Source organism: Juglans microcarpa x Juglans regia, chromosome 4D (assembly GCF_004785595.1).
Source record: "Juglans microcarpa x Juglans regia isolate MS1-56 chromosome 4D, Jm3101_v1.0, whole genome shotgun sequence".
Lineage (NCBI taxonomy): Eukaryota > Viridiplantae > Streptophyta > Magnoliopsida > Fagales > Juglandaceae > Juglans > Juglans microcarpa x Juglans regia.
In genome coordinates, this window is record NC_054600.1 from 10,041,895 (window position 1) to 10,056,949 (window position 15,055).

At 35.9% G+C, this 15,055-nt stretch overlaps 1 pseudogene; it reads right to left on the minus strand.

Moving 5' to 3' along the window:
* Positions 1–12,151: 12,151 nt before the first annotated feature.
* On the minus strand, positions 12,152–15,055 carry LOC121260755 (annotated as a pseudogene).

Below are 15,055 nucleotides of genomic sequence, written 5' to 3' on the forward strand. Positions count from 1 at the left end.
CTTTCGTCATTGCTTATGTGTCTTTGTTCATATTTTTTGCTCTGGGATCATTGCTTATGCCAGCAGGTGATTAGCACGTGGGGAACCGATACCTCGCGAATCTGTGATCACATAAGTGGCTACCACTTTTCAGCCTCTCTTTTCGTCATCGATTATGTCATTACCATCTTTGCATTTTTTGTTTGTTGTTTAATTTTCTGTTTTGCTTAAAAACAATTAGTAATTTGAAAAAGTGCAGTGAAGTCCTCTTTTGCCAAAACTCAGAAAATGAGTCCGACAATGAGGAAATTACTGAAGAGAAATTTTCAGCTTTTTCAAGGAAAATAAAATCTATAGAAAAATGATTTCATCTCATCTCATTTCAACATTATAATTTTTTTTAATTTTTATATAAAATATAATAAGTAATTCATTTTTCAAATTCAATAATAATATTATAATAATATTTTATTTAATTCATTTAAAATTATCTCATTTCATATTATCTCATCTCACTATCTAAACAAATCCGTACCTTGTGAGAACTAAATACAAGTTTCATCTTCCAAAATTTCTTTCATCTCTTCGTTAGCTCTTATAATTTTCGTGACAAAAAAAGAAAATACACTAAAATTATTTATAGATAATAAAAATAAATAAATTTCACAAAATTTTATTTTTATATTTTCCAGTGCACTCTATCGTGCTTTTAAAAACTGTCAAAAAAAAAAACTCTCATTCTAAATATTTTCTTAATATTAGAAATCGAACCATGATTTTTTCTTTTATAAGTAATAATATTATATATATATATATATCAATAGGAACAACCAAGTATACTAGATGTATACAAGAAAAATACCTAGCTCATACAAGAAAGCCCCTAATGACCCAAAAGCCCATGAAAACCTACCTAAAATACACAAAGCCCGAATTGGAAAACTATCAATACACCTCTCCGACCCCATCCCCTAGATTCCGTGAAAATAATCCTCTACCCGAACATCCCACTATGAGAACGTCTTCACAAAACCCTCCCTTTAACCTTCCCTCGACTTGAGCTAGCTCCCTTAGTATCATAGTTGATTGTCCAAGAAAGATTCTTTAACTCCTTGTTTTTCTTAAACTTAGATTTGGTTTTAATAGTGTGACTCGCCTCGATTGCAGTGAGTAGTGCTTTAAATTGGTCTTCATATTCTCCATGTTCTCCATATGAAAGTCTCAGAGTTTGTAGAAACTCATTATCTTTATTCAAAATCTAATTTGTTGTTGAACCGTTATATCGTTAATTGGAAGAAGAGAAACCAGGGGAATGATATTATCCCTAGCCACATTACCCGACTGCACTCCCGACTCTAAACCTTCCCCCACACAAGGCACCAACGACAATTCTAAATCTTCCCCCACACAAGGCACCAATGACAAATCAATAATTCTCTTCTCGCCAAATGGTTGCTTGACAGGTATATGATTGTTTTCCCCTCCATCTGTTACCATTACAGGTTCCTCCCCTTCATCAACATTTTGTGTATATGCTCCACCCCTCGATGATCCTTGTCATGCCACTTTGTCTGACCCTATTGCTTCCTCAAGAGGGGAAGCACTACCATTTGTTGCTCTATTTGCATCTTCTAAAAGAGGCTCGACTGTTTCTTCCAAAATACTCGAGACCTTGGAGGGACCCCCGTCTTTAACTACAAATGAACCCTGGACAAAATAAAAGAAAAAATAATTATCTTTTAACTACACTACCCTTACAATGCATGCATGCAGTACAAAAGCCATTAAATTCTAAAATATATTTGTTCTAAAAGTAATGCTAAATATAGTCATAAGTTGTGCAAGTGCTTCGCACCCTTAAAAAATAATTTTCATACTTAGACATTGTTTTAAAAGTAATGTGCGACACTTGCGCACTCCATAACTTTAAATATCATTTCTCTTGTTATAAATAGATTCCCTACTTGATTAATTCACTAAAAGTTATATATTGATATTTAGTTATCATTGCTTTTATTGATAAGGCAATTCTTATGTTCTAATGTAAAAAAATTATGAAAAGTACGATTATATCTTACAAATGCTTTTTGGTTGCATGTAAAAACTACGCAATAAGTAACTGATGATGTTAAAATATTATTCAAACCACTAACCAGTGATTAGTAGGATCGGTATTCAACTTCTCTTACATGCAAGATAAGAACTATTGAAATTCTTTAGCTCGTGAAGATCGGGGAACACTCTCATGATTGAATAAATGTTCTTAGAGATGACTCAAATGAAAAAAAAATAAAATTAGGGATTTATCAACGAGCAATGTTAGATACAGTTCTAGGAAGTGCAAGTCTCTATTATGAATCCCAATAAGTACTGGGTTGGGCCGATAAATAAAAGTGGTTTAGTGGCCCAGGAGCCTAGATAATGTTAGTTAGAATTGACCTGTGGCCTTAGATCATCTTTTAGTATATGAAAGGGAAGAAGGGTTGTGGTTGAGGATTGAGAACATTATTGTAGAAGGCATTTTCATCTTCTTGGAGGATTTGGGGAACCTCAAATATCCCCAAGGCGTAGCCATTGTAGTATTCATTTTTCTTGTATCTTATTTACACATTTCAACAAACACTTATCGTGCACTCTATTACTCAACCCACGCATAATCATTTCCATTTCTACACCAGCTCGTTACAACATAGAGAATGAAGCTTAAGAAATATTACAGGAATTATTTGGGTTCATTACAATTGGTATCTAGAGTCACCGATTCTTCATGGATGGGGTAAGATTCAACAAACAACACAGTTGATGGAAAATTTTTTGGAGAAATTGCTGAGGGTGACAGAAAGGCTCGATGGAATCCAGCAAAATTACGAGAGGATGCAGCAATCTCTCGGGGAGTGCCGAGACCAAGAAGACTTGGCAGCTACGAATTCAACTGAAGAAACACAAAAATTGAAAGTGAATCAGGGAAATAGAATGAAGGATGAAGATGAAATCGTGAAGGAAGAAACAAAAAGGCAATCCAAGTGAAGGAGATAAGGGCAGTGCCCATGGTATCTATCTCAACACCCATTTTTTCCTATTTCATTTCAACAAACTTTCTTTTGCTTGGCACTCCATATTCAACACAGTCACATATCAGAGACCCCACCATCCCCAAAAATACAAGCCTTAGCTGCTCACCGAACCACCTTATGCCAACTCTAGAAATGAAGGGCGAATGGGTTCGCCCCATTACATACCTAGACTCATAGTTTGTTTGGGCCCTGGTCACTAGCAGCCACAACTTTCTCACCACTCACCACGACGGTAGGTTGTTCCAGTGGGGGTCTACTGGTACTAACACCACAGCACCACCCATCTCCAAAGAATTCGTTCTTGAAGAAAGTGTGCTCTTGTACTACAAAGGGCCACATCTAGTTTGGCATCTTCCATGGAAGCCATCCAAAATGTAGGCGGCTTCTTGACTCCTCTGGTGCAAGCCTTAAGTGTGGGAGCCTTGAGTGACCAAGGGCAACGCGCCGTCATCCAAAATGTATTCGATTGGGGCCGCAGAATATTGGACAACCATTATACAAATGAAGTTCATCTTGAAGTACTTTTTGTGGCTGTTTACAACCATTACAAAAGGATATATGATGCCTCGTTCAATCAAAAGTCAGGTACAGAACCTGGGAATAAAGGAGCTTGGAAGAATCTTCGTGGTGATCACATTCAGATGGATAAAAATATCCTTTTCATTTGTGGTGGAGCAATTGTTGATTCAAAGAAGACCATTTCAGAAAGAAGTCAAGGTTCTTCCATTGGAATTGGAGCTTCCAACAAGGTATATGAGATTCCTTTTACCTAGTATGCAATCTTTGGTGACGAGAAATGGGAAATTTCTATGGGGTTGCAAGTTTTTAGTAAATAAGAATCTTGCTCCTCAGCTATTTGATGTTTTGCCCCTTAATATTATTTTTAGGCCTTTTGATAAAGGAAGGAAAAAAATAATGATGGAGGGAATCCCTACCACCATGAAAAAAATGTGAGTTCAGGAACTTATTTACACAATTTGGAGAGATCATTATGGGTACTCCTCAGCAGTTAACTATCATCGTTTCTTGTAACATGTGTGATGAATGGTCTGAGAGAGTATTACAACCAGATAATGTCATGTTCTCAATCTTAATTGTGGTGATAAATGATGACGAAGATCCTTACAAGATGGTTAGTGTTGATATTGATGTTGAAGCAAGATGTGGATTAGAAATGGTTGGAACAATGAATTTTACCCTATATGTTTGCACATTAGCTGGGCAGGTTACATCTAAACGTTTGGGTCTAGGGAAAATGGAACTTGGCCTCGGAATTCATGGTGGACCTGGTGCTGTTATGGCCAACATTCAGCTTGTTGAATGGATGTTTGATGGTTTCAATGATGCTAATGGTGTGGAGGGTCTAATTATACTTGAGTATGGATCTTGGAATCCCTTTGCTGCTAGTGGCCCAGCTTGGTCTACGGTCTTGCTAATTCCAGATGCTGCATTTCATCATCAAATATTACATTGAAGATGGTAGTAACTGAGGTTACAAAATTATCATCTCTAAGTCAAGAAAATGTTCCTGTGTGGCATGATATTTTGAATTCAAGTGACCATATAGGATGGCCCCTCAGCTTATATGTGGCACTTAAAACGAAGTTTTCTTGTGAAGGTTATTGGATTGACTGCCCTATTGCACTCACCGCTCTTAAATTAGTTTTACAATTCTGCTCATTGATAGGAAACATTTTTCTTTCTGAAAATGGCAGTATACATGAGAGCAAGCTTGATTTTGGAGATCTTTTCTAGAAGCATCAAATAATATGTAGATACCATCAGAAGGCACATGTGTCATGGACAACACTCAGCACGGCATTTTTGTTCTTTATGATTGGTTTACTAATAGGTTATATCTTATATGGTGTAAGAATTCACATTGTTAAAGTCGAAGATGAATCCCAGGAAACAGAAGAGTTGAAGGTTCGAGCAAAAGCTGCAGATGTTGTGAAATCGCAGTTTCTAGCTACTATTTCTCATGAAATTAGAACCCCCATGAATGGCATCCTAGGAATGCTTGCAATGCTTTTAGATACAGAGCTGAGTTCAACTCAAAGGGATAATGCTCAAACTACACAAGCCTGTGGGAAGGCACTTATAGCATTAATTAATGAGGTTGGCAAGTTAGAGCTGGAAGCAGTCCCATTTGACCTCAGATCAATACTAGATGATGCCCTCTCTTTAATTTCTGAGAAACCTAGACACAAAGACATTGAGCTCATCAAACGTGGACATGTACTTGTATAAGATTTTTTTGGGAGTTGGCTTATACACACGAGTATTGGAGTTGGCCATGGGAATGTGAAGCATCAAAATCTTTGGTCGATCCTCTCACTCACCAAGTTAAGCCTTGCAATTCTGGAAGTGCAAGAATGCTAGTGAAAGGCGAAGTTAACATGTTATACATGTGTTCACAATTTTACCGAGCTTCTGAATTTATAATTGGTGCCATAGAATATACAACCTCACTTTATATAAGTTGTTTATTGAAAAGGAACCTTGAGGACAAGGTTTTTTTAAAGGGGGAAATGTGAGACCCGGGATTTTCGCTTCCATTTGTAACTCTTATAGATATTATTTATCTATTGATTTATTTATTTGGGTTATTGGCTAAGTGTTGGAAGAATTCTTTAGGCCACTTTCTATTTTTGTTGGATTGGATCTTGGAGTTCTAAGTTAAAAAAGCCCACAAGAGAAAAATAGAAGAAAATGCCAATATGAATTCGGCCTATTAAGGACTTTGGCTTTGGACAGCCCAAGTTTACCCTCTAGGCAAGGAGATGGCACCACTTGGCTTCAAGAATGGGCTTTTGGTCATTTTTGAAAAATCACTTCTCATTTGGAACTTTGGGAAAAGACAAGGATGCCACTTGTCAAGCATGCATTGGATTTCTAGAAGAAAAAGTGGAACAAGCAAGTGAGGATTCGGTTTCTAGGAGAGTTGGCCAAGTGTCATGCATACAAATGAAAGGTGAAAAGTTTTGTCTTGGGAAATGACAAAATCTTGCTTGAGAAAAGAATGACCTACACGCCTATGAGGATTCTAGAAGAATCTTGTGAAGGGCAAGGCAAGGGCAAAGGGGATTTGTGCATTTTGCCACCCACAATGACCAATCACACAATATCTAAGACATTGGAAGAAGGAAGATCTTCTTGGGAAGAGATGAACTTTTCAGCCACCACACACTTACACACTCCTCACATGCCACATATCTCACATGCACATCTCACATCTAGATACATTGAACTTGGATGTAAAAATGGATGAGAAAAATGGGGGACATAGTTTCAGGAACCCCAATAGACTACACAAGCACAACAAAATTTTTGTGAATTCCCAGGAGTTGTGCACTCCACTTATTCTTAGTGAAGAGTTCCAAGAAGATTTTGCATAAGGAAGACAAATGTGAGATTTTCTAAAGTATTTACATTGGAACACTAAGAGATTTTCGGATCCCTAAGCCACACGCCCACCCAAGTTATTTTCTGACATTTTGTCATTTGTCATTCATGCATAAGTAGAGGAAAAAGTTCTAAAAGGGTGTGGAAAAGACAATGCACAAAAATTACCCTTGTACCCTTGGGTTTCAGCCACCACATCACCACATGTCATGTTTTAAGTTCTTGAGAAACATAAGGAAATGGGAGAGCTACCTAGGGAACATGCATAGGGGAACATGCATAGGAAGAAGAAGCTTCTTGCTTAGGGAAAAGTAAGGGACATGCATGTAAAAAAGAAAAAACACAGGAGAAAGGAAAATATACATGGGAAAAAGGAAAAGACACATGAAAAAATAAAAAGGTGCATGAGGAAAAGGACGCAGGGGGAACACGCACCCATATCCTACATGTATTTTTTGCCACTTGGCAAGCATGCACAAGTCTACAAGGTTCAAGCCTAGGGTTAGGATTTATCAAATGACAATTTTGTCATAGAGATTCATTGAATCTGGACAATATGAGGGAGCATGCCCAAGGAGCCTCTTAGGATTTCAAATTTTGACAAGATACTACCCCACATGTCACTCATGCAGAGGATCTTTTGGATTTCCCAAGGAGAGACAAATGGAGGGGCATTGACAAATGGTGCCCATGCAAGGAAATTCTTTAGATTTCCTATGAAAGTAAAAGGATTTTGATTTTCCAAGGAGCCAAGCCACTTGGCTAGATTATTCTTTTCAAGAATACTTTTGTGCTCCCTATAGCCAAGCCAAGTGTGCCACTTGTCCCACCTACATCAGAAAAGATGCCACTTATCCCACATGCATCAGAAAATGTGCCACTTGTCCTACATGCATCAGAAAAGGCACCACTTGTCCCACATGCACCAACTATGCCACTTGTACAATATGCAATTGCCAAAAATCTAAGGCCATCCACTTGGCAATAAAGCTGAAGCAAGAAAAAATAGAGTTTGGGCTATTTTTTAGTATAAAAACACCCATTCATCTTCTGAGTTGAGGTTTTACACGAAATTCTCACCCTCTTCTCTTCTTTTCCTCTCCATTCATGTACACACCCTAAACTCTAGCTACACCACATTCGAATCAAGAGTCTAACACACTAAAATTGTGAAAATCGAGAGTTGTTGGTTAGAACAATGCAAACCGAGCCTCTCTTCAAGATTTTCGACATATTCTTTGTAAGCAAATAAAAGTTGATAAGTATACACTCAACTTGCTCTTGGTTAATACTCATATATATTTATGTAAATCTTTTCATTGTTATGGTTGTTTTGATTGCTATTTCTTTTTTTTACTTGTTTGAATATGCTTATATGATCTTGGAACATGAATACATATGAATGGTATGATTCGGTTTAAGATAAAAATGACAATAATGCCCTTAGCATGTTTTGGTTATAAGGAGAACATTTTTGTTAATTTGTGATACTTGATGTTTCGAGTATACCATGCCTTGGAAGTTTTGGATCTTACACAAATACCATGATTTTATGTTTTGTTTCATTGATTTGATTACTAGCAATATGTTTGAAGTTTGAAGCATGTTTAAGTGATGTTTGTTCATATTTTTACACTTATATGTTTCGGCCAAGGCACTTTTTCATAGTTCCAAGTATGTGTTTTGATAGTTCATGTGATCTATGTTATCATGCCATGAATTGAACATGTTATGCTCGGTTATGTCTCATGTCATATACATTTGAGAAAAAGTGTTTTCAAAGAAAATGGTTAAAAGTTTTATCACAATCGCAAGTGCTAGATTGAGAGAATGTCCTAGTAGAACTCTTCTGTCCACTATGGAGTGCTTAATAATAGAGTGGTAATCCCTAGATTGACAAAGTATCATTGACTAGCCTTGAATTGATTCTTTTCAAAGAATACCAAAATGAGGAAGCGCCTAATGCTAGTGGGTGCATAAGACATGTAACCCAACAAAATAAGGTCAAGTTAATATGAATCTCTATTTATGATGCGTTCATCACGGTGCAAAAACAGTTAATGGTGTGTTAACTAACAGGAACACGCTGTGCTAAGGGGAACCTTGTTGTGTCCACCCTCTGAATAAGAATAAGTGCTCATAAGATAAGGATCACTTGATGAAAATCTCATGATAAGATAAGGATCACTTGATAAAAATCTCGTGATATGATAAGGATCACTCGATGCAAATCTTGTAATATGTTTTGATAAAACAAGTTCTGATTAAGATCCACATGAAAAAGAAAGTCAAAGAAGTTTTCTGAAAAAGCTAAAGTCTTTGTTACAAGTCAAGTTTTGGACAAGTGCATAAGTCAAGTTTTGGTCAAGTGCATATGTCAAGTACATGTCCATGCACACATTTCGTGATATACCTCTTGTATGCTTGTGTTGACTATTGTATGTTGCGTATTTACTTGCTGAGATTTTTCGAAATCTCACTGTGGTAGTTTCCACTACCATTCCCAATCTGAAATGGTAGAACCTTTAGCAGGATCAGGAGTAGTGAGTCAGGATGATGATGAAGGTTAAGGATGTGCTCAAACTCGAAGAAAGAACGGATTTAGTCATGACCCACTTGAAAACAGCTGAGATTAGAAAGATGCTTTAATAATTTATTTGTTAAGGCCTTTATAGAATACTTGTTATGTTAAGTGTATAAAGAGCTTAATACTCTATTGCTAAAAAGTGTGATTTAAGGCTATGAATGAAGAAGTTGGGATTATTAGTTTTATTCTGGTACAACATATAAAAGACTTATTTCGCTCCTATTTTTTACATACTACTAGTATACATAGGTGCATTGCATCTTATCTGTCATGTACGAGGGGTATGTAGTCTTATGTTGCATGTCTTGGCGTTTCAGTCAACGTCCAATCCCAAGCAGGGAGCGCCATAGAAAATTTGTTATGAATCCCAGTAAGTGGGTTAGGTCGATAAATAAAAGTGGTTTAGTGGCCCATGGGCTTAGATAATGTTAGTTAGAATTGACCCGTGGCCTTAGATCATCTTCTAGTGTATGAAAGGGAAGGGGGTCGTGGTTGAGGATTGAGACCATTATTGTAAAAGGCATTTTCATCTTCTTGGAGGAATTGGGGAACCTCGAATATCCCCAAGGCATAGCCATTGTAGTATTCATTTCTTTTGTATCTTGTTTACACATTTCAACAGACACTTCTCGTGCACTTTGTTACTCAACCCACGCATAACCATTTCCATTTCTACACCAGCTCGTTACAACACAGAGAAAGAAGCTTAAGAAATATTACATGAATTAACTGGGTTCATTACAATCTCATATACTCTATTTGAAAAAAAAAAAGTAGAGTTCACTATTAAAAAGTTATTTTTTTCATATGAATCTTAGATTTGCCAACTTTTTAAAAATTAATTCCGTGGAATTTGCACATTTTAAAACTGTAAAAATATTTTTCTGTTATCAATTGTTCATGATTGCCTTTGTTGGCTTGTCCCACTAGTTTGCAATTGAGAATCATGTATACTCAATTGCAATTGCCTCGGTCAACCCCAAGCCCTTGGTTCGGTCTTTTGTCGAATCAATATCTCTTGTTGGGTCCTATGCATGACAAGTTCAATCTTATTGCTAAATGCCTTATAGTTTATTTGTGGTAATGTAACTGGTGAGTTCTTCTACCTTAGAGTAGTTGCATTGGGCTAGACAAAAACTTTGTCAAATTTTACTCAAAATGATCTTTTCCTATTTTAATTGCTCATTTTTTCAAAAACTCCTATATCTCGTTCCATACTCTTTCTATATTCTATTAAAATAATCTCTCTATTCTTTCTTTATCATTTTTTAACTCATTTCTTTTTACATTTTTAACTACTCGACTTTTTTTTTAATCTTTTTTCTTATGTTTTGAACTATTGATCTCTAGCAAAGATTTGTAAGAAAAATTAATTTTTTTTCAGAGATGATATAGGTTCAAATGTTATCCATTCTTAATAATAAGATTCTTTTTCAAAATCCGCCTTCTCCAAAGTGATAAGATTTCATTGAAAATCAAGATCATCTCAACAGTAACATTTTTGAATAATTCCAATGGTCATATTTTCAAATTTTGTCCTTTCGTAAGGTATTTTGTCATTTTCTAACGGTTAAATTTTCAATGGTAATAATTTTTATCATTTTCCTAACAGTCATATTTTCATACGGTAGTATTTTGGTATATAAATAAGAGCACTTGTTCTTTCATTAACATCCACAGTAACAAATCACAAACTTTCACACTCAGCTTCAGATTCACTAAATGATCCCTCAAGCTACAAAAGGCTTGTGGGAAGACTGATTTACCTCACCATAACCAGACCTGACATCACTTATGCAGTAGGCATACTCAGTCAATTTATGGACAGACCAAGTGAGGTGCACATCCAAGCTGCCCATCGAATTTTGAGATATGTGAAAGGGTGAATAGGGCAAGGTGTACTCTTCTCCTCTCAATGTGATCTACACCTCAAGGCCTTCAGTGGCTCAGATTGGGCAGCCTGCCCAGAAACAAGGAGATCCATAATAGGTTTCTGTGTCTTCATTGGTAATTCCTTGGTTAGCTGGAAATCAAAGAAACAAGCAACTGTCTCACATTCTTCTGCAGAAGTAGAATATCGAGCACTAGCTCACACAAGCTATGAGCTAGTATGGTTAATTTCCTTATTAAAAGATTTTAACATTATGCATATCAAGCCTGCCACCCTATACTGTGATAACCAATCTGCTTTGCACATAACCAAGAACTCAGTTTTCCATGAAAGGACCAAACACATCGAGCTAGATTGTCATTTTGTTAGAGAAAAAGTGTTGGCGGTTATCACTCCTTTACATGTTGCTTCAAGGTTTCAACTTGCAGACATTTTCACTAAGGCACTAAGCACTGCAAATTTCCAGTTTCTATTGTCCAAGATGGGCATCTTAAATATCTATGTCCATCTTGAGGGGGAGTCACAAAACTCGAATGTCCTAAGGTCCATGGAGAAGCAATACAACCTTATTACTGCAACAAAAGGCTACTCTGTCAATACTGCAACAGAGGGATATGCAGCTAACAAGCTGCAAAAGTTGGACCAGCAACCAGCATGATAAAGCAAGAGCAACCTGCAGTATGCTTTTGGTGCCAGAATGTTGCTTTAACCGTTGATGTACATTTTGTAGAATTGATTGTATACTAGAAATAGAAACTTAGTTGTCTTTTTCCTCTTTCCTTAATCTTTGTGCCCATATGGTTTGTGCAATATATAAAGGGATAGTGTGTAATGTAGAACATCAATTAATGAAAGGAGTCAAACAGTTTTTGGCCTCAGCTGCTCTCTCGATTTTCTTTCTCATTTTCTCTTCTCTCAAGGTGCAATTCTAACAAACTATGAGGGTATAACTGAGAGACAAATATTTCTGTTTACAAAATTGATGAGAAGGGTAATGGAGGACTTGGATTTGAGCGAACATTTATGTTGAGAAAAAAAATATATATATATCACTAGGTTCTTTGTGGCTTTTCCAACATTACAGCAGGCATCTGATAGAACTTCAGCTAATTATTTTTCATTGTCACTCTGTTTCCACCACATTTTTTAAGGAAAAAAGATCATACAAAGCGAACTTTAGACCAATTTAAACTCGTCAGGGCTAAAATGTGAAATTCACTCACCAGGTATAGGTACAACATCATCCCCTTGTTCGAGAACCCATGCTATTGCTAGCTGGGCAGGATTGCATTCATGCTTTCTAGCAAGGCTTTCTATTGACCTGGCCTTGTTCTTGTCCAAATTCTCCCCTTGGAACCGAGGATGATGGGCCTTCAAAAAAAAAAAAAAAGAGATGGATTCAATTAAGTTTGGGAATATTTTTGCTCAAAGGCAAAAGTGTTGGAATCCTCGAGTACTCTGTATTATAGTATGGTTCTTAAAATAAAACACAAAGCATTGCTAAAAGACATGTAACAACTTACAAAAACAGATGAAAGTGATGCATTTACACAAAAAGTTCTTTTAAGGAAGAGATTCTCTAAGAAAAAGAATCAATAACACGTGGAATCAAGTCCTTCTAAAGGCAACTGAATAGGCAGCAGCGTGCAAATGATACCTTGTACTTAATGTTGTGTCTATGGTCAAAAATGAATAATAAGTATTTTAACAAGGAGCGTGCATTGGGGAAAATTTAGAACTTTTTTATACTCACTCTTTTAGAGTGATTTTCTGCTATTGTAATGAAAGGTGGGATTGTTCATGAGTTTCTATCTTCTTTTCAGTTCACTAGAATGTAATTAGGTATCTCACTTTATATACTTCCTGTCTACTTGAGCATTGCCTAGTTTCATTCTATTCAATAAAGATACTTATTTACTTATAAAAAAAAAAACATTTTTAAAAGCTAATAAATGGATGGGAAAATATTGGTGAAATTTATACCAAGCTGCTATCTGTGGCCAAACTTTCCACGACTCCTTTGCCAGCAAAAAAGCCACGACCAAGAGGACTGTATGGAACTATTCCAATTCCAAGTTCCCTGCATGCACAAAACCATCAAGTCATAATTTTGGATAACATAATTAGTAAATACTTGAGCTATAAATTAAACAAACCTGCAAAGTGGAATTATCTCTTCCTCAGTATCATGTGTCTAGAGAGACCACTCCATTTGTAGAGCTGTGATTGGAGGATAGCATGTGCCCTCCTTATTGTGTTAGGGCTGGCTTCAGATAGACCAATATACTTGACTTTTCTCTCTTCTACCAGTTTCTTAAGTTCACCAATCTACAAACCAATAAGAAGTATCTGATCAGTTTTGCCACCTAAGTCCCATCATAATTAGACTGAAATAATGAATTTCAAGAAAAATCGACCATTTCAGATTGAAAAAAAAAAAGAAAAAAGATAATTAGCAAAGCCGCCCATTACAGGCCTGCATCTAGCTGAAACACTTACAGTTTCTTCAATAGGTACATTTATGTCTACGCGATGCTGATAATACAGATCAATATAGGCCACATCAAGGCGCTTCAAGCTCGCCTCACAGCATGAGCGAACATAATCTGGACTTCCATTCACAATCATATCAGAAATGACTGCTTTTTCGATGCCAAATTTGGTGGCTATTTGGATTTTCTCTCTTTGCAGTTGTTTCAAGGCCTGAAGGATGGACATAAAGTACTTTGATCAGTTAATGTCAGTAAAGTTTTAATGTGTTCCTCAAATGTTAATCAGTTTGCTAACAACAGAACAACATGAAAAACTGCAAATTTAGTTTCCATCAGTAACAATCACCTTCCCAATCAGAATCTCATTGGCATGAGGCCCATAAGCGTCAGCTGTATCAAAGAAAGTAATTCCCTTACTGAAAGCATACTTTGTTATTGAGATTCCATCCTCATCACAGAGAGGAGAATTGTAGGCTCCAGTCAGGCCCATACATCCAAATCCCAACTTTGAGACCTGGGAATATATAAAATAAAAAATAAAAAATAAAAAAATTAGAATTCCAAGAAGCTAATTACAATCTGAAATCAGAATTTTCCTTATCATCATCATAAAAAGAAAAAGACAGAATTGTCCTCAGTCTACAAAGTTTTCGATTATTGGGATCTTAGAATCTCAAACTATGTAGATTGGCGTTGGGCCGAAACCAATTACCGCATGCCAATAAAATTAACCAAAGCCGAGTTCAAAGTCACTCAACAAAATCACAACGTGGCTCAAGTCAAGTCAACTGGTTAGACGTGGACCGAATCACCTAAATACCGTTATTCCCTGTTTGCACTTTTGCATGCTTTTTATATATTCTATTAATATGATTCGTTACATCATTTTTTTAATATAAAATAATTTATTTAAACAATCACATAAGTAAAGTGTGTAAGAAGTATAATAAAGTAATTTTATAAGTATAACTTAATGATATTCGAAGTATGGATGTCCCCGAGCAAACTGAAATTCAGAAAAAAAATAAAAATAAAAATAAAAAAAAGGGAAAAAAAGAGGAGCGATCCGTTTCTAAAATGAGTAATTATATTTTTCAAGCTAATTAATTCTTGTCATTATAAGTCCTATATCACTTGATATGACATGTTTTAAATGATTATCATTTAAATATTTGATAGAAAAAATCACTTGAAATATAACACATAATTGTGCGTGTCTTAAGAGTATTAAAGCTTAAAGATAAGTAATATCATAACTCTTTGATATGGGCAATCCGGCACACTTATTTGATCAACAGAAATGCTCGGATTTGCCATTAAAAAAAAATGCTGCCGCCATATGCTGGAAAAAAAATTTTGAAATGAGATTATAAATTTGAGAAATGATTGTTGCAGTCATAACTGTGTAAGTATCGTGCAATCATTTTAAAAAAAATAAATAAATACGGGATCTACATAAAAAGAAATTAATTTTTTAATAATAAATTTCACTCATTTTCAAAATGACTGCACAACACTTATGCACTTCATGATTATATGTAACATTATTCTATAAATTGGGAGTGATCTCAAGGCCTTGATTGCCCATTTTCACCCTTGGAATTTGGATCACGTTTCCTTCTGCCAT